General features: G+C 44.4%; 7 non-coding genes across 7 annotated transcripts; 3 read left to right on the top strand and 4 right to left on the bottom strand.

Moving 5' to 3' along the window:
- Nucleotides 1-822: 822 nt before the first annotated feature.
- On the top strand, nt 823-941 carry LOC148635237 (5S ribosomal RNA). Its single transcript, XR_015933492.1, has one exon. It is a non-coding gene; the product is annotated as a 5S ribosomal RNA (ribosomal RNA).
- Nucleotides 942-1,577: 636 nt separating this feature from the next.
- On the bottom strand, nt 1,578-1,747 carry LOC148635236 (U1 spliceosomal RNA). Its single transcript, XR_015933472.1, has one exon. It is a non-coding gene; the product is annotated as a U1 spliceosomal RNA (small nuclear RNA).
- Nucleotides 1,748-6,223: 4,476 nt separating this feature from the next.
- Nucleotides 6,224-6,340, bottom strand: LOC148635235 (U5 spliceosomal RNA). Its single transcript, XR_015933324.1, has one exon. It is a non-coding gene; the product is annotated as a U5 spliceosomal RNA (small nuclear RNA).
- A 391-nt stretch (nt 6,341-6,731) lies between these two features.
- On the bottom strand, nt 6,732-6,848 carry LOC148635234 (U5 spliceosomal RNA). Its single transcript, XR_015933386.1, has one exon. It is a non-coding gene; the product is annotated as a U5 spliceosomal RNA (small nuclear RNA).
- Nucleotides 6,849-15,234: 8,386 nt separating this feature from the next.
- Nucleotides 15,235-15,308, bottom strand: trnak-cuu (transfer RNA lysine (anticodon CUU)). The gene has a single exon. It is a non-coding gene; the product is annotated as a tRNA-Lys (tRNA).
- Nucleotides 15,309-17,089: 1,781 nt separating this feature from the next.
- On the top strand, nt 17,090-17,171 carry trnas-uga (transfer RNA serine (anticodon UGA)). The gene has a single exon. It is a non-coding gene; the product is annotated as a tRNA-Ser (tRNA).
- Nucleotides 17,172-18,559: 1,388 nt separating this feature from the next.
- Nucleotides 18,560-18,641, top strand: trnas-cga (transfer RNA serine (anticodon CGA)). Its single transcript has one exon. It is a non-coding gene; the product is annotated as a tRNA-Ser (tRNA).
- Nucleotides 18,642-25,964: the final 7,323 nt, after the last annotated feature.

Genomic DNA, 25,964 nt, shown 5'->3' with positions numbered 1-25,964 from the left:
GAAAAGCTCCGGTTGCTGCTGCTCCTGCAAGAGGTGTGACTGGGACCAGTAGGGAGCGCTCACCCTGCGGGCTGTGTGGCTCTCTTACGCCCCAGCCTCCTGATGGCGACACTCTGCTGCACAAACAGGCGCCGTCCTTCGGGGGAGGCGTCAAACCGAGGTCCCGACCCTCCTTGGCCATTAGGAAACCCCAGGGCGTCTCTCAAAAAGAGACGCCGGGGGTGTCCCTCTGGTGTTAGTGCTCCCCTTTACACATCAGTCGGGGTCTCCTCCTAATCCCCGTCTCACCTGTAACAATCAATGACGAGGCCCCCCTGTCCGTGAGATTTAGTACTCGCGCAAGAGACCGGGGGCAGAGCGCGAACGCGGTCCCCCGCCCCCCACAAAGTGCGCGCTCCGGGTTCCCTCTCGGGGCCCTGCAACACAGCGGAAGGGCAGCGAGAAGGAGCCTCTTGCTCTGACGCCGCAAGGCCACAAGAGGGCGGAGGCGCCGCGCGCCCGGCCGACGTGTTGGACCGGTGCGCTTTACGTGCTGAAATAAACACGCGAAAGCCCCGAAATGTTTCCAGAGTGCTGTGCACTGGAGGTTCTTGTCTCGTGAAGACTTGCCTGGTGCTCCTCTGTGCAGATTGTTTGTCCTCCTCCAGTGCGGGACGAGCCAACACAAGGGAGCGCATTCGCCAACATCCAGGCACGCAATGCGATTTGGAAAGCAGCTCCTTTCCAAAGAGTTGCACACGAACGATCCTTCAGTCCCGCTCGGGGGGCACGGAACCCCCGCCACACACAGCTTCAAGTAACGAGTCAGGCGCCGGGGCTTTCGCTTACGGCCACACCACCCTGAACACGCCCGATCTCGTCTGATCTCGGAAGCTAAGCAGCGTCGGGCCTGGTTAGTACTTGGATGGGAGACTGCCTGGGAATACCAGGTGCTGTAAGCTTTTGCTCTCCCGGCCAGCAGGGGTCGCCGTTGGTGCCGTAGGCTTTGGGAGGAAAACCTGCAGGATGGAAAGGTGATCTATAGCCTCATCTCTAGAGATGTTTTGTTGCTGTGGCATGTGTGTGACCCATATTCCAAAAAAAAAACCCGTCTGTAAAACGAATATCGAAGCTGCCTCTAAATCTGCAAATGAAGATGAGTCGATAAACCACTCGTTTTTCGTATAACTAGACATATATTCATTTGTTACCGATTTCATTCATTGAGCACGGATACAATAGAGGTACAGCCATTCACTGTTTGACATGTCTGCACTGGTACAGAACCGAGCAATCAGAAAACGGGTGAAACTGTCTTTAGACTCAGCATACAGTACCGAGGCCCCCCATGACCAAATAAAGGCTAACCTCGATAATCAGCCTAAAGAACGCAGACTACAGCAAAACGACTGACTTTGAAAAGGGAATGAACGTCCGGAAGGAGTAGTGGAACTAGCTTGAGATGCTTCTCCGGACCCCTAACTAAAAGCCAGCGAGAACCAGCAGCGGCGTCCACTCCTGTCGAACCGGGATCCTTCCGCAGCCACGCAGCTCGTGGTGTCCTAACCTTCCTGTATCTGATTTTGGACCAAGCACATCAGGGGAGAGCGCGAACGCAGTCCCCCACTACCAGAAATTATGCAGTCGAGATTCCCACATTTGGGGAATTCGCAGGGGTCAGCACAGCCGGAGTGCAATGGCCGAGCCTCGCCCTGGGTGAACCGATTTCGATTTTTAAGAACTTTATTTTCTTTTCACAAAAAAATACAGGACATCACAAATCAGAAAGCTTTACATTCATATACATACTTAAAACAGTATATATGATCACATCTCATTACATTTTGACATGGTAACAGTTACATAGCAACAATTTTCTTTTTTTCTGGTGCAAATCACATTCTTTACTTAAACTTGATAATGTTTTTCACAGTTTCTTGAGATATTGACCTATGCTCTCTATTTCCCACAGATTTTCTGCTTCCTCCCTCCCTTCTCTCCACAGATCTCTGAGGTAATAGTTCTCTCGGGTGATGAACAGGGCCAGGCTACCTGCTGCCTTGACTGGGATCTCGATGCCTTTGAACAGCCCCATGTTCCTCACTCTCCACAGGGCAACTTTCCCACTGTTCACCACGGCCCAGATCCTGTCAAACACGTCAGGAGGAAGTTTGACAGGAGAGATGCCGTATATGACGAAAGCAGCGGTCAGGGTAAATTGGGGCGAGAGAGCCAGCAACCAATCTTCAAACTGTGCCCAGAAGGCCTTAGCAAAAAAGCAGGACCACAGGAGATGGGATACAGTCTCCTCCTCGCCGCAGCCCACCCTAACGCAGCGAGGGCTGGGGGTGAGGCCCCTACGGTACAAGAAAGTTTGTACCGGTAAGCACTGGTGGACGACACTCCAGGCTAAATCTCTGTGAATGTTGCACAGAAACTTAGAGGATGTGTGTTTCCACACCTTCCTTGTTTGGGCTGATGTTAAAATGCCCACATGGGTCTGCCTATTGTTCTGGGGTGCAACGAAATCTTCCAGTTTTTGGACGCTGACATCTCGGAGGGGAATATGGCCAATTGGGTGAGATCTTAGAAAACTTTTAACTGTCCCATAAATTGCAGGGCATGTGTCAGAGAGTGGGACGTCCAGCTTGGGTCTGACACCCCACACTCTGAACACCTCCCTACCTACCCAGAGCCTGGAAAAATAAGTCCAGGTACGCGCTGCAGGTGCTGTTGCAAAGCCTCTCAGCACAGAGGCCAGGAAAATGCACAGCAGCTTCGTAGCAATATCTGGGACAGACTTCCCCCCTGAGGGTAGCGGCCTGTACATTATTTCCCTTCTGAGTCTTTCCTGCTTCCCACCCCATAGAAATTGAAACATCAATCTCCTCATCACCGCCGCAACACGGTCTGGGATTGGGAAGGTAGAAGCCAGAAAATTCAAGACAGGCAAGAGCTCGGCTTTGATGACCAGCACCTTCCCTGTCATGGTGAGGTCTCGGTCCTTCCATTGCATCAGTTTTTTGTTTAAGATTGGCAATTTGTTCTGCCAATTTACTGTTCCCATCTCTTCTCCAAAATACACCCCCAGGACCTTAATTCTCTTCTCTTGCAGCCTGAGATCATGTCCTTCTTTTGGCTCCCTCCAGTTCTGATAAAAAATCTCACTCTTAGATTTGTTAATTTTTGCGGAGGAAGCCAAAGAGAAACGATCACAGCACTGCAGAGCTCTGCTAATTGAGGCATTGTCAGAGAGGAGCAGGGTGACGTCATCCATGTATAGAGATGTCTTTACCTCTCCTCCCCCACTTCCAGGCACTGGTATCCCATTAATGGCCTGATCCTGGCGCAAGGCACAGGCTAAGGGCTCCATAGCCAAAACGCATAACAAGGGGGATAATGGGCAGCCCTGCCTCACCCCTGAACAGACTTCAAAGGGGCGTGATCTATTGCCATTAACCATGACTCTGCTGTTGCTACCTGTGTACAGCAGGTTAATCCACTTTCTCATGATGGGGCCAAACTTCATGTGCTCAAGTCCCGATGTTAAGTACTGCCGGTTTAGGCGGTCAAAGGCCTTTTCTAGGTCTACACCTAAAATGCAAAGAGGGAGGGAGCGATCCTCAGAGTACAGACAGACATCCCTCAACAAGGCCAGGTTGTCGCTCATCAGGCGTCCTGCTATCCCACAAGTCTGTTCTTTCCCTACCAGTGAGGCCACTACATTTTGTAGGTGCAGGAAAAGGGCTTTGGACAGGATCTTAGTGTCCACGCCTAACAGGCTGAGGGGTCTCCAGTTCTTTATGTCATTTTTTGCTCCTTTCTTAAACAAGAGAGAGATAGTGCCTTCTCTTAAGGAGTCAGGCAGCAATTCTGTCTTATATCTTTCCTCGAATAGGACCAGTAGCGGATCCTGAAGCAGATCCCAAAAGGTGCAATAAAATTCTTTAGGGAGCCCGTCAGCACCTGGAGTTTTCCCCTTCTGTAAGCTCTCCATAGCCTGTCTCAGCTCTTCTACTGTCAAATCCCTCTCAAGTACTTCCCTATCTTCTTCACTCAAAACGTTTTCTAGCTTTGAGGTAAAAAAATGAATTTCTTCATCCTTTACCTCTGTAGAGCTGTACAGTCTTGAGTAGAAGGCCTCGGTGCAGGAGAGGATAGCACTCGGCTCTGTTCTCTCTCGTCCCTCCTCATCAACTACACTTTCCATGACAGACTTGGAGCCTACCACTTTCCTGAAAAAGAAGCGAGTACACTTCTCATTTTCTTCCAAGAACTGCACTCTGCCTCTTAACAGCACTCCTCGACTACTTTCTTCGGCTATGCTCCGGATGTCCTTTTTTAAAAGGGTGATATCCTCGAGCACATCGAAGCCACTGTGCAGCATCGTGTAGAGACGCTGCAGCTGCCTCTGTTTCCTGGCTAGCACTCCTCTCCGTCTGGCAGCAGCCTTCCTTCCCTCAGCCATGAAAAAGGCCTTTGTCCTCATCTTCACCTCCTCCCACCACTCTCCTACTGACCCGTACAGACACTGCAAGGACAGCCACTGTGATAGTTTCTCCTTGTAGCGGGATACTACCCCCTCGTTCTCTAGCAGCTTTGTGTTGAGTTTCCAGAGGCCTGGGCCAAAGACAGTCCCGCCCTGGAGTTCCACTCTACACCCTAAAGCCTGATGATCTGAGAAGAAGACAGGCTGAAGAGTGACCCCAACAACTTTCACTCTCTCTGAGACAAAGCAATAGTCAATTCTGGAGCTGCTATTCCTCCCTGACCATGTATATCCTGCTGTTGTGGGATATATACATCTATATGTGTCTGAGAGTTTAAAGTCTTGAACTAAGTTTTGCAGGGCCAGTGAGCTGGAATCCAATTTTATCGGAGAGCTAGACTGCCTGTCTGTGTGCTCTAAGATACAATTAAAATCCCCTCCCACTATCACGTCTGTGCTACTTAACAATAGGGGAGAGAGTGCCTTGAGTAGCTCCACCCTTCCTCCCACGTCAGTAGGACAATACACATTGATTAGCCGCAGGTTAACGGTCCCCCATTCCACATCCACACACAGCAACCTGCCATCTATGACCCTCTGAATACTTTTCAATTTGAAAGCCCATCCTTTGAAAAGAATGGCCACGCCAGAGGCTCTGTTGTTATTGTCCCCTAACCAAACAGAAGGCCCTTTATCCCACCTATCTTCAAAGCTTTTATACCTCTCTTGATAGGCTAAAGCACACTCCTGCAACATCAACACATCTCCCTCTCTCTGCTGGAGGTAATCAAAGACACACTGACATTTAACTCCGTCATTGATACCTCTGGTGTTAAGAGAAATTATGTTTAGAGCCATATTACATAAGAAAGTGGAACCAGTCTTTACAAAACACATTTCTCTTCGGTCTCACCTGTTACCTTCTTCTTTTTCTTTTTCTTCTTACCAATTTCCTGCCAGCCATCCTCTGAATGAGCCTTCATCAGGGTGGCAGCAGTAAAAGCGTTCACGGAGTCCATTTCAAGGAAGGGGGTAGAAGGAGGGGTGGAGGGGTTCCAGCTGTCCCCATCGCCATGCTCTCCTTCCTCCTCGCTCGGGGAGAAAACAGAGTCATTTTTCCTTTTCCTCAAGTCCAGCTCCTGGGAGCACTGAGGGGAAAGGGGTGCAGCCGATGCACCAGTCTCCTCTTCCCCCTCACCCACCAGCTGTTGCAGATCCTCCGTGATGGACTGGATGGAGGAGAGGAGGGCATCTGTAGCACTTGCAGAGTCTGAGAAAAGCAGCTCCGCTGAATCCTGGGTATCGTCGCTGGACCCGCTCCACCGGGGGGCCCCACACTGGCCCTCGTTCTGAGGAGCAGGAGTGGGGGAGGGGAGGGGGGAGAGCCCAGCCCGCCTTCAAGGCCTCTGCCCTGCCGGTCGTGGTTGGCAATACACCTGGCCTTACAAACGAGCCAGTGGGGCCCGTTCAGCTCCGGGCTCATCGCCTGCGGCTCACGGCTTGCGAGTGTGCCCAATCCGTGCGATAACTCGGAAAACACCCGGCCACACTGTGCCGGAAACGACGCACTCTGGGAAGCCGCTATGCAAAGCGAGGTCCCAAGATCCCCTGCGGCCGGACACTTCCCACCCCCCAAAGAAAAGAGCGCCAATCAGACGGCCGGAGACCGAGGACTCGCGGAGCAGACTGCCACAATCGCCATAACAAGACCGATTGCGAGCGTTTTTGTTTTCTCTCTTTGACCAGCCAGGCTGCGCCCCACCCGAAGGCAGGGAAGCACAAAAATTGCATGGAACTCATTCATGCTCCTCTCCACGGAAATCTTTAGTAAAAGGCGAAAGATTTGTACGAGATGAAGAGAAACCAGAATGCGTGGCTGCACAGCTGCAGGAGCCCAGGCCGCCTTCAAAGCCTCTGCGCTGCCGGTCATGGTTGGCAATACACCTGGCCTTACAAACGAGCCAGTGGGGCCCGTTCAGCTCCGGGCTCATCGCCTGCGGCTCTCAGCTTGCGGCCGTGCCCAATCCGTGCGATAAGTCGGAAAACACCCAGCCACACTGTGCCGGAAACGACGCACTCTGGGAAGCCGCTATGCAAAGCGAGGTCCCAAGATCCCCTGCGGCCGGACACTTCCCGCCCCCCAAAGAAAAGAGCGCCAATCAGACAGCCGGAGACCGAGGACTCGCGGAGCAGACGGCCACAATTGCCATAACAAGAGTGATTGCGAACGTTTTTGTTTTCTCTCTTTGACCAGCCAGGCTGCGCCCCACCCGAAGGCAGGGAAGCACAAAAATTGCATGGAACTTATTCATGCTCCTCTCCACAGAAATCTTTAATAAAAGGCGAAAGATTTGTACGAGATGAAGAGAAACCAGAGTGCGTGGCTGCACAGCTGCAGGAGCCCAGACCGCCTTCAAAGCCTCTGCGCTGCCGGTCGTGGTTGGCAATGCACCTGGCCTTACAAACTAGCCAGTGGGGCCCGTTCAGCCCCGGGCTCATCGCCTGCGGCTCTCGGCTTGTGGGCGTGCCCAATCCGTGCGATAACTCGGAAAACACCCGGCCACACTGTGTCGGAAACGACGCACTGTAAGGCACCTTGAAGCGTGCACCCCCAACATTCTTCTTTGCACATCTGTGAAAGGTAAACTCTTGAGCAAACTCTGAACCAGCTCTAAGGAAACTAATCCGATTAGACGTTACTTTGACTCATCCTTTAAGGGACCCTTGATAATTGGAGAAATCAATGATTTCGAATGAATTCTGTATGCGTCAAAAGACAGCTATACACAGAAAACATGCAGGACACTGCTCATGATGTTTCCCGAGCCGAAACACAGTGCGTTTTTCCAAGCCATCTGACAAAGCCCGCCCACTGAAAACTGCAGCAGATCGTGTAAAGACGTTCAACTTTGTAACTACTGCACGCACAGGAAGCAGAATAAATTCCTCTTTTCAAACTGTCAAAGGTTTGCTTTGCGAACGCTGCAGGACATCGCAAAATCTCTTTTGAACGGGGACAAACGATTTCTTATGGGGCGCAGTAAGTACAGACGTTTAAAAAGCTCCACTCATGCCGACGATGCAGCATGAAGAAGCGCAACCTAACGTTTGACAGACAAAAGCCGGGCGCCGCTACGAGCAATATGAAATCAAACTGACAGCACATGGCGTTTCGCGCTGACTCAAAAGTGATCTCGACAGACGCTGTTCTCTGCATAACACTGAAAGAGCTAAAGAGCGTTTCTGTTGAGACGTAACCCAGTGGGCAAAAGACGTATAATATACGTCTATTAAACGCATACCTTAGACGTCTAAATGTGGTCTGCAATTCGTCTAGAATGAAATTCTAATATACGTCTATTGTTATACGTCAATTATACGTCTATGATTAGATGTTCATTATACGTAAATGGTTGGAGTTCTATTATACGGATAAATTTAGAGGACTATTATACATATATGGTAGGAGTTCCGGATAACTTTAGAGGACTATTCTACGTATATGGTTGGAGGTCTATTATACGGATAACTTTAGAGGTCTATTATACGTATATGGGTAGAGGTCTATTATACGGATAACTTTAGAGGTCTATTATATGTATATGGTTAGAGGTCTATTATACGGATAACTTTAGAGGTCTATTATACGTATATGGGTAGAGGTCTATTATACATCAAAGTTAGGTTTTACAGGTGTAGAAACTAGTAAATCAACCCAATGATTTGGTTTAGAAATTTATTCTGAAAATACACATTCACACCTGAAAAATATGTATTTCAAATTATACATTGTATACAATCAATCAACAATCAACATATGGGCAATAATCATAAAAAACACAACTAGTCTTAAACTTCAGCTACAAATTCTGGTAATATGGCAATATACAGTATAGTAACGGCAAACACAAACTAATTACATTAACACACTAACTCAAAACCACATTTTGATTCAAATATACATTTTAAAATGTACAACTTCTATATTTCCAAGAAAAAAAAATATTACAATGGAAGTTAAGACGATTTTTGTCCACTATTTGCAAACCCTGTGTAATTGTCCTAACAGTTAGAACCAAAAACCTAGTATTTTCAGTGTCCAGATCTCCTGGCCCCCTGCCTTGCATATGCATTCTTCAAGTAACACATTGCGTGCTCCTTTATTTCTTTTTCTGCTGATTTAGGGCGGGACTTCAGCACCGCAGCTAGGAGAAAATTATATAATATTACTTCCCAAATTAATGATGATTAATATCTTCTTTAGTATAATCTAAAAAATGAACGGTTTACTAAGCTCAAAGCTGAAATAAATGTATAAAATTTGGCTTGCATCATAGAAGTTGAGCAATAAAGTCTGTCCTAATTAAAGAGTACCCAAAGTTTGAAAGTACAACATAGAATAAGAATAGAGAAACGGCAAAACGATTTAGTGTCAGAATTTCGAATGAATTCTGTATGCGTTAAAAGACAGCTATACACAGAAAACATGCAGGACACTGCTCACGATGTTTGCCGAGCCGAAACACAGTGCGTTTTTCCAAGCCATTTGACAACGCCCGCCCACTGAAAACTGCAGCAGATCGTGTAAAGGCGTTCAACTTTGTAACTACTGCACGCACAGGAAGCAGAATAAATTCCTCTTTTCAAACTGTCAAAGGTTTGCTTTGCGAACGCTGCAGGACATCGCACAACCTCTTTTGAACGGGGACAAACGATTTCTTATGGGGCGCAGTAAGTACAGACGTTTAAAAAGCTCCACTATTTTTATGTGCCATTTTTTGCTTATTCACTTACTATTTTAATCAAAATAATATTAAGAAAGATCTGTATGTATTCAGATAGTATTATTATTGTTCATACTTACTCGTCAAAAGAGGATTGCTGAGATATTTGCGGATATACTTCTACGTTTGAAAAACGTGTCCAAAATGGTGACCAACGAATACTAGCAATGCATTGTGGTATATAACCGGAAAATATGCTGGGTTCGATATTTTCTCAACGTATGCGTTTATTAATGTTGTCGATATTATGGTTGAAATTTAACATTGATAATACATCGCGGCTATGTGCCCCCTGCTATGAGCTGATGTGCAATTTTAACGCATGCAGTTAGTAAGGATCGGTCACTGTTGTATGGTATTATATACAGTATAATGACATTATGGAATAGGATGGGGACAGGCCTGGCATCACGGGGGGAGGGAGGAATGTCGCCCCTTCAGTTTTGGGCAAAAAGATGTACCTAACTTACCTAGGAGTATACGGCACTCTGCACAGTGTACGAAGTAATTTTCGCAGTAATTAATTTATTATATTTACTATATTTATTATACACGTGTAAATTAATTACTGCGAAAATAATTTACTTCGTACACTGTGCAGAGTGCCGTATACTCCTAGTTGCGGCACACACGATACATACAGTAAAAAGCCTCAGGCACTGTGTTAGATGTGTTTTCGACGTTATATATGCGTTTATTAATGTCGTCGATTTTACGGTTGCAATTCGACTGATTATACGTCGAGGCGACGTATATATACGTATAGCCGTATTTTCGCCGTGAATATACGTATATTCGACGAATCAGTGCCCACTGGGTAAACTCTTCAGCAAACTCTGAACCAGCTCTAAGGAAACTAATCCGATTAGACGTTACTTTGACTCATCTTTTTACGCTCAGTGCTGGATTGCTCAAACTCCAGCTAGGGTTAGGGTTAGCATTCCCACGCTACTTAGACACTTTGTTTACGCTCAGTGCTTGATTTTGGGAACTTCAGGACGAGTGGGAATTTTCTCCTATCTGTCAATTCTGTTTTGTTTTGGAGACTCTTGGCTGCCTATGTTGTACAGTGCAGCGTGAAGGAAACATTTTCCAAAACTGTGTCAGCTCAAAAGTTGTAAGAAAACCTCTCCAGCTGCTTTAACTCTCTTCATTTTTGTCATTTAAGGTGACACTCGATGTATAACTGGAGCCTCACATATGCAAATGGTGAGGCTCCAGTTCGACACCCAGTTCAACACCACTTTACAGTAAATGACAAAAGCATGGCAGACTGTGCCGGACCGGCAGATTACTTCCGCTTATTTTTACCATATTAAACAATGGAAATCCAACCACTTGCATTTGTGACACTTGATTTTGGCTGCACCTAAGACACTCTTAAATCTTCAAACACATTTCTCTTCTCCCGCAACACTCTTGTCTGTCGGCGCTATGTGGCAGCGTTGCATGACAACCCATCTCACCACGGAAAGGAACCTAACAGCTTTGGTAAGAGAGGAGAAAAGGACCTGGCCCGTACGCGGCTCAAACCCGCAACCTTGGCGTTACTAGCACCACCATCTAACCAACTGAGCTAACCGGCCTCACAACAGTGGTCCTCTCTGTGCTGCAAAAAATCAAACTCAGGGAATTTCTTTTGTCCTTTGAATAGAAAGCCGTGTAATTCAGTGTACGGGCTTTCTCGTGCAGTTTCATGGTTCTTGTAACCCAAATCCTACACTGGCCTGAAGTGCCCCCCCATTTCACAGCATTTTTCAGCTGATTTAAAATGTACCTAAAGGAGAAGCATTATTGAAGACCATCAATTACCAAGAGCTTTTGTCAAAGGTTTTGGTGGTCATTTTTAATGACCACAGAGCACTATGACCTCGGTTTTACATCTCATCCAAAAGACAGCGCCCTTTTACAACACAGCTTCTCCGTCACTATATTGGGACATTGGGACCCGTACAGACCTCAGAGTGAGCGCCCATTAACACCACTTCCAGCTGGAAGCTTTGTTTTTCCCTGTAGCTCACCCTCATCCGGGTACTGACCTGGCTCACACCTGCTTAGCTTCAGTGGGTTTTCAGTTGCGAGTTGCAAAAGTTGGGATGCAAGTGTAGCGGCAATGCTTGTTAATAAGACAGAATTAAGCGTTGGTATGCTGTCCTAAATGAAGCCCCATCTCACCCCCCATCTCTGTGGTGCAGCCACAGAGAAAGTATTCATGCAGACTGATTTAAGTTGTTTTCTTTTGATAAGGAACAGCTCCCAGACAGGGATGCACTTAGCTAAGCCTGGCTATCATGATCAATGGTCATCCATTGGCGCCTATCTGTCTAGGGAGTGCCGAATGGACATCTGGACTGCATTCTTAAGTGTCAAGAGTAAGTGACTTATATCTCACCTTGACCAACCAATCAGGGACTGGCAGGGCGTGGTAATACCACGTGGGTCTCCAATGCCCGCCAAACTCTCAACCAATCAGCACACATCTGTGTCTTGGTGGAAAAGGGAGCGCAAGCTCAGATTGGGGCTCTCCTTGGCCATTTTCGCGCATCCTCAGAGACAATCACGTGACAACTGCTGTTGTCTGCATAGGGACTTGGACTTTGTTCTAAGCGCGAGGCCAAGCATCCCGTACGTACTCAGAATTCTACTAACGTGAATGCTCCGTTTGATCAACGGCAGCCTACAGTTGGACCCTCGTCGACAACCTGAATAGCTTATTCAGAAGCAGCGCTGGACCGGGAACGAACCAGTTTCTTCCCAGGCAAAAGAGTGACTTGTGAGGACTCGCGGTCACACTCTGTGCATAGAGACTTTCTACTAGCCAGCCGGACTGCTGGTAGATCCCCTTGGAGCAACGACTGCCCTGCGCGCCGCAGTCAGATTCCTCCGCCCGTCCTACTCCGAGCTGCAACTTGACTGGTTGGCCGGTAGCCAGAGGACGCCGACACAACGCCCATTGGACAACGGCTGGAACAGAGGCTGCAACAGAGCTTGTCAGCTGGTTTGGTGTTCGTGCCGGGAAATTCCAAATCCATACACAGTGGATAAGTTAACCCCATGTTCTACATTGCGTCTCGAGAATTCAATTGTACCTCAACACAAGTTGTTATCAATTTAATTCATGAGTAATGTATTTACTTCCGAGTTTAGAGTAACAATGGGTAATCACACTGATTAGCGATTTGGTAACCGAACGATATATATTGACATATATTCTCTGTTGTGTATCTCTTTGTGTTTGCATCTCTTCGAGATTATATATCTTGTATATTGATAACCCTCACAGTAAGGTCTGCCGCTCGTATCCAGGCAGACTAGTATATGTTTGGTGCACAATTTATATTAATAAATGTATCTCGTGTATTGAACCCGTGTGTGTGCGTTGTTAGTTGTTCTGGCGATTGATTTTCTAAAAGCCCCAAGGAACAACCTCGTGATTACTGCTACAATTAATAATTGTCTCAGTAAACCCATCAAACCACTACATTTAATGGCGTCCCTGGGTGGGTGAGTTTAGAATGAAATGAGACTCAATCGCACAGAATAACTGATGTTGCTGTGAGTTCAAGTTCAGCACAGCACCGCGGCTTTTATACGCGAATACCGGGTGTGCTGATAACTGCGTAAAGAAATCCCCCTGTTTTCTAGCGTTTAGTGTAACGTGTGCTGATTGGAAATCCATCTGCTCGGGTGTTTAGATTCCATACTGTATTTTGGTAAAAGGAAAAAAAGTAATACTCTTAAAGTTTCTCTGACGTAATGACAATGGCTGCTAAAATGTCTGAAGTGGAGTCGCTTATAAGTACTATTTCTAGCGACGACAATCCTGGTTACTGGAGTGGTATCGAAAAGTTGAACTTTGATGATATTGAGAAGCTGCAAGTAGATTTAGTAGCTAAGGTAGCGAACCAGCTTAACACAGGAGGGTCTGTGAACGCAGTTCAGGTCCTATCTAGTTTCGCCTTAAATCTAGCTAAACAGCTGGAACTGTCTTTGTCCGAGCTGACAAAGTTTCAAACGCTTCAGGGAAAGCTAGAAAGATATAAGGCGGAGCGAGTTGAGTTGTTGGATATAATCAGAGAAAAGAGAGTGAAAAGTGAGGAAAGTGAAGACAGACTCAGGGAAGTTTTAGGTAAATTAGATGACCTGTCTGCTAGAGAAACTGCGGCTGAGGTAGCTAGGAGAGACCTAGAAGCGAGCTTGAAAGAAAAAGAAAAAGAAATTGAGAGTTTAAATGAGCTCAGCCAGGAAAGGCAAAAGGAGTTAGATGCTGCCGTACTGGAAGCAAAACAGGCTAGATCCCACTTGCATGCCAGCCCACCTAGCAGCCCGGAGCGCTCACCCAGGAGGTTTCTCCCGGCCAGGGTCTGTGGTCGGATCGGCATGGGGGAGATCGCCGAGTCCTGCGCGAGACGCAAGGGCGATTCAATTCAGGCATAGACCCCCTGCTCCTGATCACGGCCGTCTCCCTGCCCGCGGAGAAACCGTAAAAATTAACCTCCACTCCCTGAGGCAGTTAGCCAAAGATGTAGAAAGGTTTGACCCGACAGTGTCAGGGAATAATGTGGAGACCTACATTGATGAGCTGAGATATACTTTGCAGTTTATGCCCGAAGCGTCCGAACAGGAAAAGGCTATGTTAGTAAGGAAAACTACCAGCCGAGCGGTCCACGAGTGGATGTCTAGACAAGGACTGTAAGGTCTGTAATAGCTTTGAGGAGCTGTGTCAGGCAATGTTCGGAGAATTTTCGGCTTTTATAGATCCCATATCTGCCGTGGCCACAGCGCACCATATTAAGCACGAAAAAGCTGAAGCCCCTCGCGACTATTACCCCTATTATATAATATTTTACTATTATATAACTAGTAAAATATTACCCCCGGTCCATTCTATTCCAAAAGTGAGAAACACCTGTTTTCTACATTTTGTCTGTTTTAAAACCATATCTCTTTAAACCAAACCAAGAGTTTGTCTTTTGCACTGATATTCTGATTCATTTCAATTTCAAAGAAAAAAAAAACATTATCTTCCAAAGCATCATAAAATTGTCCATTCTTCCAGACTCTACTTCTCTCTTGTAGTAGTACAGCAGACCTTTCCAGGTGAGCAGATCACAGAGTCCGAAATGAGCTTCCTCCATCAAGCAAAGTACCTGAACATGACTCGGTCTTCATAAAAGCGCCCCTGTAATAAAGAAATTAAATCCGAAATCAAGAGGGCAGTTGCCTACTGAAGTTCAAGAAGTCATCAATTTTAACCTAGCAACACATTAAAGGCTGCATCTATACAAGTACGATTCTAGAAATGCTCACCAGATTACGTTTTAAGAAGGAACTGCGCCTCAGGTTCCGCCGAGATCTTAACTTGGATGGCAGGATTCAGAGTCCGGAGTGCGGACTGATGGCGCACGGAGGGTCCACATACTGTGGATCCCTCAGTTTTCTTCCGCGTGTTTAAACCGCCAGCGTGTGGCTCTCCTGTCCCCGTGACCTCATTGCTCTGCTCTCGCCTCTGTGCAGCCGAGCCCGACTCATGGTAACGTGGAAAAAAATATGCCCTCAACGTGGGATTTACTCTGGATCGAGGATAGATGTCACCTTTTTATCGTTGAACAGGATGTATGTGATGTGGCGACTAGGTTCAATTTTGTATCCTTTTAAAAGATTAAGGACTGGGGTGAGCGTGATTTACCACCCTTTCAGCTAAGAACCCGACGTGAGCACCGTTTAAGCTGCATAGACTCGGTCGTTTAACTCTTCTCCATTAGCAGGGTTAAGGTTAAAGAAAAAAAACATTGCTGACTTCTTTTTTTTGCCAGCCGCTAGCGCTGATTAACAATGTTTGTATTTCATGTTTTGCAAGTTCCATCCATTTTAAGAAAAACAAGTCGTTCAAGACAGGAAATGAATACTTGCATTTAATTAAGTTTAGCCGTAGGCAGTTGTCTGTAAGGACCAGTTCTGTTCGAGAAGACAGAACAAAGAAGGCACCACTGGGATTCAGACCCAGGATCTCCTGTTTAAGAGACAAGCGCTTTAACCAACTAAGCCACGGCGCCCCGGGAGTGTTGTCCTTTTGCAGCCACTTGGACACACCACTCAGACACATCTGCATTCGGTGTGTGCTCCGCCTGCTCGCTGAGCAAGTTGCCACCTTTACATACAATAGCAACATCGACACCAAGAGAAAGGATGACAAATGGCTTTTATCTGGAACTTTTCATGTCCAAGGAGCTCAATGTGCTTTCTGTGTACAACAGGGCCACTGAACTCCACACTGGCCACTGAACCACAGCAGTGGCTTGCTGGCTTGACATCTCCCAAGGAAAATGTTGAAATCGCATGTGGAACAGGAAAAGGACCCTCGAGTACGAGGGAAAAAAAAGAAAAAGATCATCTGGAGCGCGCCAACCCATGTCTGGACAGCCCAGTTTCATTGACGAGGTGGCCGAGTGGTTAAGGCGCTGGATTGCTAATCCATTGTGCTCTGTACGCATGGGTTTGAATCCCATCCTCGGCGCTCTCTATGTCTGACACGTGTGCCTGTTAGATGTTGGCCCTCCTTCTGTTTGCTCCAGTACTAGAGCCGTACATTTTCTAGCGGTGGCTGAACATGGTATAGTAGGCTAACGTCGGTATCGAGCAGTGGCAGTAACAGTATTTACGTGCCGCTGCTGCCAAGTGGCTCTGGATTGAGACCGCATTTTCACTTACTTGCAGCACAAACGGAGAAAGCGATTTTTGACAGTCTCTCGAGAGACTGCGCTAGGTGTTTAGGGATAGACTTTGTCAGTTCCCCCTGGGATGATGGCCTCTCAAATAGTTTGTGATTCCTCTAGACGTTTATACAATAGAAGCCTGCTTCGTGGCTTAAATCCAAGCTAAGGAAACGAGTTAGAGGTCTGATGCAGAACTGCACTGTATGTGTGAGGAAAGCTGCCCCCTTCTGTTCCTTGTCGACCGAACAGAGGACTGTAAAGGATACCGCCAAGAAACTTTAGGATGCTGGTTGGAATCCAGCTCCAAAGAAGCCCCTTTGGGTGTTATGTCATCAAAAAGTAAGAACAGAGAATCTCCCTTTGATCAAAAGCGCAACAGAACTGTTTTCCGTGGAGCAGGTTTCAGACCCGTAGACCTGTTTTATTTGTAGGGCAGGGCGCATTCCCAAACGCGAATCTCCTGTTTTAGAAATGCTTTGGGCGGCGTGAAGTGAAAATAAGAAGTGGGCTCCAGATGCACATGGAAGCAATCAAGTGTTTCATCCGAGCTGTTTCAAAGACTGCTCAACAGCTTTCCTTTCACAGAGGCCCAATGATTGATGATGGGGGTGCACCCTTCAATGCGCCTTACGACTCTAGGGAGTGATTGAGACGATTCGTAGCGTGTGTTCATTTCCCTCTATTCCCCGTGTTGCAGTGGTAGGATGACGTAAATTCCTGCTTCGACACGTAACGGCATTATAATCAAGTGCAGGAGCTGAGGGCTTTTGTTTTGTTTCGTTTTCCATGGCGTTCGTAAGCGCGCAAAACAAGGACAATTCCTGCGTCTAACACAAATGTAAATGCTTTTGAAAGTGCAGTGTGGTGCAGCTTGTAAAATCCTTGTCCACATTTGTGGTTTGTTGATGTTTTTTTTCTGTCTGCCAAAGTTGCATTTTGACATCCGGACGGTGAGACTTTATCATTTGAACGTGAAGCCAGCCTTAAACCCTCTGAGGCGTGTCTGTCTGCCGGCATGTATCTTGTGAAAGGTATTTTTTTTTTAACGGAGAGCGACTTTAAAAAGGTTTCCGCAGACACCTCGCACTCCGGAGGAGGAATGCGGCGGCGGCGAGCTCACTGTAGTTGTGGCCGAGTAGTTAAGGCGATGGACTTGAAATCCATTGAGGACTCCCCGCTCAGGTTCGAATCCTGCTGACTACGGCGTCTGCTGCACGTCGCCTTGTGCCTGTGTGGCAAAGGCGAAGTGCCGCTTCTCCTTTCCTGGTACTATAAAAATGCTACATCGCTTGGTCCTGCTTCCATGGAAAGCAGTTCTTCAGGTAATTCTACTCTCTTACCAAAGCTGTTAGGTTCCTTTCCGTGGTGAGATGGGTTGTCATGCAACGCTTCCACATAGTGCCGACAGACAAGTGTGTTGCGGGAGAAGAGAAAAGTGTTAGAAGATTTAAGAGTTTCTTAGGTGGAGCCAAAATCAAGTGTCACAAATGCAAGTGGGAAGATTTCCAATGTTTAATATGGTCAAAATAAGCGGAAGTTATCTGCTGGTCCGGCACAGTTTGCCATGCTTTTGTCATATACTGTAAGTGGTGTCGAACTGGGTGTCGAACTGGAGCCGCACCATTTGCATATGTGAGGCTCCAGTTATACATCGAGTGTCACATTAAATGACAAAAATGAAGAGAGTTGTAGCAGCTGGAGAGGTTTTCTTACAACTCTTGAGCTGACACAGTTTTGGAAAATGTTTCCTTCACGCTGCACTGTACAACATAGGCAGCCAAGAGTCTCCAAAACAAAACAGAATGGACAGATAGGAGAAAATTCCCACTCGTCCTGAAGTTCCCAAAATCCAGCACTGAGCGTAAACAAAGTGTCTAAGTAGCGTGGTAATGCTAACCCTAACCCTAGCTGGAGTTTGAGCAATCCAGCACTGAGCGTAAAAAGATGAGTCAAAGTAACGTCTAATCGGATTAGTTTCCATAGAGCTGGTTCAGAGTTTGCTCAAGAGTTTACCTTTCACAGATGCGCAAAGAAGAATGTTGGGGGTGCACGCTTCAAGGCGCCTTACAGCTGTAGGGAGTGATTCGAGACGATTCGTGGCGTGTGCTCGTTCCCATATACCGTACGCCCCGGGGTGCAGTGCTAGGATGACGTACAATACCACTTGGGCACGTAACGGCGTTATGTGCAGGGTTTTCGTTTGTTCGTTTTGTTTTGCTCTGCTTTGCTTTGTTTTGCTTTCCATCGCGTTGGTAAGAGCGTAAATAAAAATGCGATTCCTGCGTCTACCACTAATGTAAGAGCTATTTCAAGTGCGACGTGGTGCGGCTTTTCAAATGCTTGTGGGCATTTCTCTGTTGTTGATTCTTTTTTTGTGTGTAACAAAGTGGCATTTTCATGTCCGGACGGGGAGACTTTATCATTCCGACATGAAGCCAGCCTTAAACCCTCTGAGGCGTGTCTGTCTGCCGGCACGTATTTTGTCAAAGGTATTATTTTTTTTTAACGGAGAGCGACTTTGAAAAGGTTTCCGCAGCCACGTCGCACTCCGTGTTTGATTAAAGGAGGAATGCGGCGATGGTGAACTCGCTGTAGTCGTGGCCGAGTGGTTAAGGCGATGGACTCGAAATCCGTTGGGGACTCCCCATGCAGGTTCAAATCTTGCCGACTACGGCGTCTGCCGCACGTCTCCTTGTGCCTGCGCGGCAAAGGTGAAGTGCCGCTTCTCTTTCCCTGGTACTATAAAAACACTAAATAGCTTGGCCCCGCTGCCATGGAAATGAGTTCTTCAGATAACCACACATCTTGCGTTCGCACCTCTGGTGTTCTACTTATGCCTTTGAAAACCTAATGAATAAAACTGAAAGAACCGACACAATATGTAGGTGCTCGTAAAGCATGCATTAAAGAACTGTTAACAGCAAGGGTTTCAGTGGGTTAACTGAGGAGAAGGCGTGATCGCTAATTGTTGACTTTTTATTTGGTGTTAGAAACACTCTTACTGTGCATGACGTGCAACAAATTTAGCCACAGAAATTGCATCACGCTTTCATGTATGCTATTGCAGACACCAACGTTGCCTAGATAGAAAACCGAAATAGCCGTGGGTTTGCTTGCTGGTCTGAAGGATCTCTCTTCGAATCTCTATCATTTGTCAATGGAAGTAAAAGGTGCTGCAATCTGATACGTTCAGAATCAAACCCGCAGCTGTTGTTCGACTTTATTTCTTGACTAATTACAACTGAGTGTCGCATGAGCAGTTACGTAAACTTGTCTGATATATTTGAACACAAATGCCGTTCTTCAATTAAAACTAACAGTACATTGTCAGGGACATTCAGTTCTATACAAACAAGAGACAGACAAGAGAACATTTAGTATATAATAGACAGAAAGAGGTTCGAATCCTGCCGACTACGTTGTCCACCTCCTGTCGTTGTGTTTCGGCGCAAGCAAAGAAGCGCGCCTGTTCGGTGTTCCTGGTGGTTTTAAAATGCCAAATTGCTTGTACCCGCTCCCTTGCAAATAAGTTCTTCAGCGTCCGCGAATGGCATTTTACAGCTGGAAGCAGATGTCGACGCTTTTTGCACAGAGCACCAAAAAAGTGTCTTTTTTGAAGGCCCGGGTTCTGAGCATTGGTGGTTCAGTGGTAGAATTCTCGCCTGCCACGCGGGAGGCTCGGCTTTGATTCCCCGCCAATGCAGTGGCTTTTGCAGCTAGCTGCTCCATCACTTGCATCCCCTTGCAACTCGCAACTGAAAACCCACTGAAGCTAAGCAGGTGTGAGCCAGGTCAGTACCCGGATGAGGGTGAGCTACAGGGAAAAACAAAGCTTCCAGCTGGAAGCGGTGTTAATGGTGCCGGCGGTGGGGCGCTCACCCTGAGGTCTGTGCGGGTCCCAATGCCCCAGCATAGTGACGGAGACACTGTGTTGTAAAAGGGCGCTGTCTTTTGGATGAGATGTAAAACCGAGGTCACATCGCTCTGTGGTCATTAAAAATGACCACCAAAACCTTTGACAAAAGCTCTTGGTAATTGATCGTCTTCAATAATGCTTCTCCTTTAGGTACATTTTAAATCAGCTGAAAAATTCTGTGAAATGGGGGGCACTTCAGGCCAGTGTAGGATTTCGGTTACAAGAACCATGAAACTGCATGAGAAAGCCCGTACACTGAATTACACGGCTTTCTATTCAAAGGAGGGCAAAAGAAATTCCCTGAGTTCGATTTTTTGCAGCACAGAGAGAACCACTGTCGTGAGGCTGGTTAGCTCAGTTGGTTAGAGCATGGTGCTAATAACGCCAAAGTCACGGGTTCGTGCCCCTTACTGGCCAGGTCCTTTTCTCCTCTCTTACCAAAGCTGTTAGGTTCCTTTCCGTGGTGAGAGGGGTTGTCATGCAACGCTGCCACATAGTGCCGACAGACAATTAAATGACAAAAATGAAGAGAGTTAAAGCAGCTGGAGAGGTTCTCTTACAACTTTTGAGCTGACACAGTTTTGGAAAATAATTCCTTCACGCTGCAGTGTACCATATAGGCAGCCAAGAGTCTCCAAAACAAAACAGAATTGACAGTCATATAATGTCCATTAACCCCGGTTTTAAACGCAGCATCATGTCTGCCATCATAAGAATATGAGTCCAATATTTTAGAATATAGTCAGAATGACTTCTAACCTTAGCTGTGGTGTCTTTAATCCCTATTGCTCAATGCATGGTGTACGTACTGCATACATGTGTCTTGAGAATGAGGAATGGGCCCCTGAGACAGTCATTTGCCTGTTTCACAAATGATCGTATTTTACTAGAGATTCTGTTTGGGATTCAGATGTGCATTCAGACAGCAATCCCTTTCAAGAAATGATATGTTCTGGATGAGGTCAAAGGTGCTAGAACACTGTATTTAGGATGTGTTTGCAGTGATTGTGTGTCTCCTGCTTCAACGCAGTGATATATAGATGTGCTCCTGTAATTTATTGGTACATGCCCAGGGCAGTAAGTAGTCTGAGGATTTATTTCCAGACGGCATAGAGCAGTGAAGCACTTCTACTTAAATTATTACATTATACACAATTTGAGTTCATTTTAAAAAGTAAAAGGTAATGAAAGGAATGCATTTTCATAAGAAAGATAATACCGATATGCATGTGATAATCTTCCTTATATCATGTAGTGCGTCATTTGGACACTTTGTGGGCTTGAAATACAAAGAAAATCATGTTCTATGGTACAAGATAAATACAAAACTTAATCATTTATTTTAATTAGATTTGTTTATAAAGCATAAGCAATCATTTATTACATTAATATATGTGAAAATGACATTTTAGCACCATAATATTACATACAGGTCTCTAGCTTCAACACAGTGATATATATATATATGCTCAGTGATTTATTGGTACATGCCCAGGGCAATAATCAGAATTAGTATTTATTTCCATACGGGCTACAGGTAATGTTGTGAAATACTTCAACACACTGGATCGCAGATTTAGACCCCCTGCACTCTTACTCCTTAAAAACCAAAGAAATGAAGATATGTAGCAATCACATTGTAACAGGGGTGACAGTGACTTAATGCTTATACTACTGGACTTCTGGTACCTTTAGGGTACGGTGTTCCCTGAAGGGCTCTCAAACCCCGCATTTCAGATGCCTAGCTGTATTGCTGATGTGTTGCACCTCAGAATCACTTTTAAACCTTACCTCTGGTATCTTTAATCCCTATTGCTCAACGCATGGTGAAAGTATTGCATAAATGTGTCTGAAAATGAGCAATGGGCACCTGAGAGACTCATTTGCCTGTTTCACAAATGATCATATTTGACTAGAGATTCTGTTTGGGATTCAGTTGTGCATTCTGACAGCAATCTCTTTCAAAAAATGATTTTACCTTATCGCGGCTTTGCCCTTCTTGCCTTTTTGGACAATATCTCCATCTTGTGGTCGTTGTTGGTAATGTCTAGACAATATCTCCATCTTGTGGTCGTTGTTGGTAATGTTTTCTTATGCCCTTTTTTTATTTCAATTCTCTATTAGATGATTCTAGAATCTCTACAATAGAGTTGAAAACATCAGTTTTATAGCAGACAATATGACATTATTTATAGTCCAATTAGAAATTTATTACCCTGTTTTTAACATAATAACAAATTAAAACTAAGTTTGGAACACCAGGGAACATAAAAAATGATTTTTAGGAAAACCATGAGGTTCTCTGTGTCCGATGCCTGCAAGGGGAGAAAGCTAGAATCCTTTGATTTTTCCAAATTTGAAAATAAACATCATATAACAACAGCTTTCATTCCTTGGAGTGAAAAACAACCATTTTTGAAGACATATTAGTTTCTAAAACACTACAATAAAGTTAAAAACATCCATTTTATATTACATTATTTTTTGTGAAATAATTAAATTGGCTTATTTCTCTCGCATTAAATTGGCTACAAATGCAAGAATTCAACCAGATATTCTTGTAAAATGTATAATGTTGCATTGCAGTTAGTTAATGTAGTTAGTCCATAGTCAGCAATCTAAACTTTATTGTTAAGCTTTAATGATTGATGTTGTACCAGTAACCTTTAGAAATACTATAGTACTTCACAAATGCTTTGTGTGTTTGGAAATCTTTTGAGTAAAAGCCTTATAAAAATAGGTTTAGTTTTTACAGGACATCACAAAGAAATAGGATGGTATAATTCTTATAATTGCTTAGTGATTGTATTTGGAAGATTATGCACTAAACAGACTTCAGGAATGCCAGTGGATCATTGTGCTATTTGGAATTATTCCAAAAATCAAGTGACCTCTTTGCTGTAGTATTTTTAGTATTATTTATTTAGTATTAATAAAGAATAGATTTATTAAAGTCGTGCGATGTGCAAGCGGGATATGTAAAATAATTTAAAATAAAGTTTTTTATTATTGTTATAGAGAAACATGATCAGATTTTCCCTGGTTCAGAAAAAAGACGATTAAAATCTGTAATCTTTCCACTTGTATGTCATCAGACATTAATGAGTACAACCCCCCTCTCTGCCGGAGTGCTGGCTGTGACGAATTAAACCAATTTCACAGGTGTTTTCAAAGTAGGAAGTACAGTGTTAACTAGTAGATGGCCTCCTCAATGAAATCGCTTCAACATGCTAATGCATTGGTGTAACAGTCCGGGCGTGGCAAGCTTCCAATGTCAACTCGACTCGATTGGAAGACAATGAACGTATTTTAGCCCTAAATGAATTAATAGCAAACATGGTTTACATAAAATACATTTTTCCAAGAAAGTTTATAATAATACAATCTATAGTTGAAATCTGAGCCTAAATATAAAGAAAAAAGCATTTTCAGAGAGCAATCACGCTGTGTTTATGTAGAAAAAGCGATTAGGTTTATGAGCAATCTAATTACCTATTCGCTTAAAACGCGATATAAAATAAAGTTTATTTAAAGATGAATGATAAGTGTCGCAGTTTTAATAATTTTCATAGTAGGGCTTGGACAGATTCCAAGTGCATTTTTGCAATTTACGTTGCATTGTCCAATGTGATGTTGTAATACAGTTTAGAATACAGTAAGTCTAAACTGTATCAGCTTTATTTATGGGTTGCAATTTAGAAAAAGTCAAAAACCGCACTCAAAATCCAATTTAGAGCTTTCTGGCAAGAGGAGACACCCAAATTATAATGTAACATGCCACTGTTTGTGCATGAACAAAGTTATACTGCAATTTTCCTTAGATACGCGATTAAAAAAAATAATTTTTTTGAATCCCCGGCCAAACACATTCCATAAGAATCAGCGCTTTTATACAGTATATCGCCTTTAAACACGCGTTTACGATTTAAATCAAAACTCGATTCAAATCAATATGAATGTTTATTTTGTAACGCATAGGTGACTATTCATTGTTATTAAAAAGACGTAAATTCGATCATGTTGTGATATTTAGAAATATAAATTTGTTTTGATGCGAGTGAGGTTTTATTTAATCTCTGACCAAGGGAAATGTTTCATTTTTTCAAAGAAATGTTTGTTAAAAATTAAAGTCATAGTTCCATGAGATTCAACCACAGACCATGTGACATAGGAGTCAGGAACCTAACCCACAGCACCACCAGCGCAGTCACATGCTGAGGGCTGAAAAAGCACTACAGAAACATTATCGACTATAAAATAATGTAATTAGGCACAGAAGAAGTTTACAGCACAGTACAATAATAAATGCTGACCATGACTTTAGAAGCATAAATTACCTTACACTCAATTTAAACACAAGCTGTCTTTAGCCCTCTAAGCTGGTTCATACAGAAATGTAGAGAACCAGGCTCAGAACACACAGCTTCATTAGCGAATACATATGCAGAACAACTAGAGAAGATGTTTTACAGAGGATGGATTTTTAGAAACATCCCATCAGTGACATCACTGAAGTCAACTCCTAGGTAACTGTCGTGTGGATAGTTTCACAAGAATCAGACAAAGGTTTAAGCATCGCTTATTTTAGATAAAACTGCAAAAAAACAACAACAACCCATAATGTACTTCTTTGCGGCTCTGTTTGCCCAAATCATATATTCACAACGTGAAATTAGAAAATAGTATTACGTAACCAAAAACCGCAATATGGAAACAGAACCTGTGTAATTGTTGACAGATGATGTACTCGTAACATTTTTACAAGACGAACTACAACATTTAAAAAATGACTTGTATGTACTTGATATCTCTAATCAATCCACTGCACTGCATTAAAACAAAACGAAAACTAAAACGCCCTGGGCATACCGTTTCGCGCTTCTTATCAGTTGCTCAAAAGCAATTTGACCGTATGAAATGCATAATATAAACCTAGAAACATATACGTGAGGAGTATTTACGTAGTATCGGTGTCAAGACATACCTCTCAAATACTGTAAATCAAGTTAAAAATATCTCAAGACCGATTCTGGTCATAATGAAACCATGTTTCGTGTATGTTTTCTTTAAAGTACCGAGACCAGCCATATACTGTATGTTTATGTTCCAAAATTAATATCGTTTATGGCCTTCACACGCGTTGCAGTATGCTCCTATTCTTTTTATGCTCAGGCACTAAGATTTCCCTTCAGTGGTAAAATTCCATATAAATATTCAATACTTAAACGGGCACAGTTAAGACATTAAATATACATATACATATACATATACAAACTGTATACAGTACAGTTTGCATACGGTAATATGTTTATGTTCCTAAATCAATCTCTTTTATGAGCATGTGAAAGGCATGGTGAATCGATTCTCAAAAATTACTGTACTTTGCATGATTGGAAAAAAATGCGTGATTGCGAAATGCTGTGGTGTTACTTTTACAAAGAAGGTCAGTGAAAAAAATAATGTGGACCAGGGCAATACTTTGAGTTTACAGCTTGTCCAAGGTCATTTATTATTAATACTATTAGTAATATCTTCATTAAAGACTTTGATGGCTACAGCTCAAACATGAGAAGTTGAGCTTTATTAGCTCCACCTTGCGGAAATTCCGGATACTATTATTTTGCTAGCAGTATTTACCGGTAACTCGCGGTATTTACCGGTAACTCGCGGTACAGCGTACCGGAAAATAATGCAGTATCGCCCGCGCATTTTGAATGGCTGCATCTGTAGCAATCATATTGTAGCAGACACTCATTTGCCTGTTTCACAAATGATCATATTTTACTAGAGATTCTGTTTGGGATACGGATGTGCATTCTGACAGCAATCTCTTACAAAAAATGATTTTACCTTATCGCGGCTTTGCCCTTCTTGCCTCTTTGGACAATATCTCCATCTTGTGGTCGTTGTTGGTAATGTCTAGACAATATCTCCAACTTGTGGTCGTTGTTGGTAATGTCTTCTTATAGATAGATACTTCATTGATCCCGTGAGGGAAATTGCAGTGCAACAGCAGCTTAACACACACAACACAGCCACAGTGTAACGAATTATATAATAATAGTACAATACTGTATATA

The sequence above is a fragment of the Lepisosteus platostomus genome, unplaced genomic scaffold, assembly GCF_059453375.1.
Source record: "Lepisosteus platostomus isolate fLepPlt1 unplaced genomic scaffold, fLepPlt1.hap1 Scaffold_30_H1, whole genome shotgun sequence".
NCBI classification, from domain to species: domain Eukaryota; kingdom Metazoa; phylum Chordata; class Actinopteri; order Semionotiformes; family Lepisosteidae; genus Lepisosteus; species Lepisosteus platostomus.
This window is presented reverse-complemented; position numbering and strand designations above follow the sequence as displayed.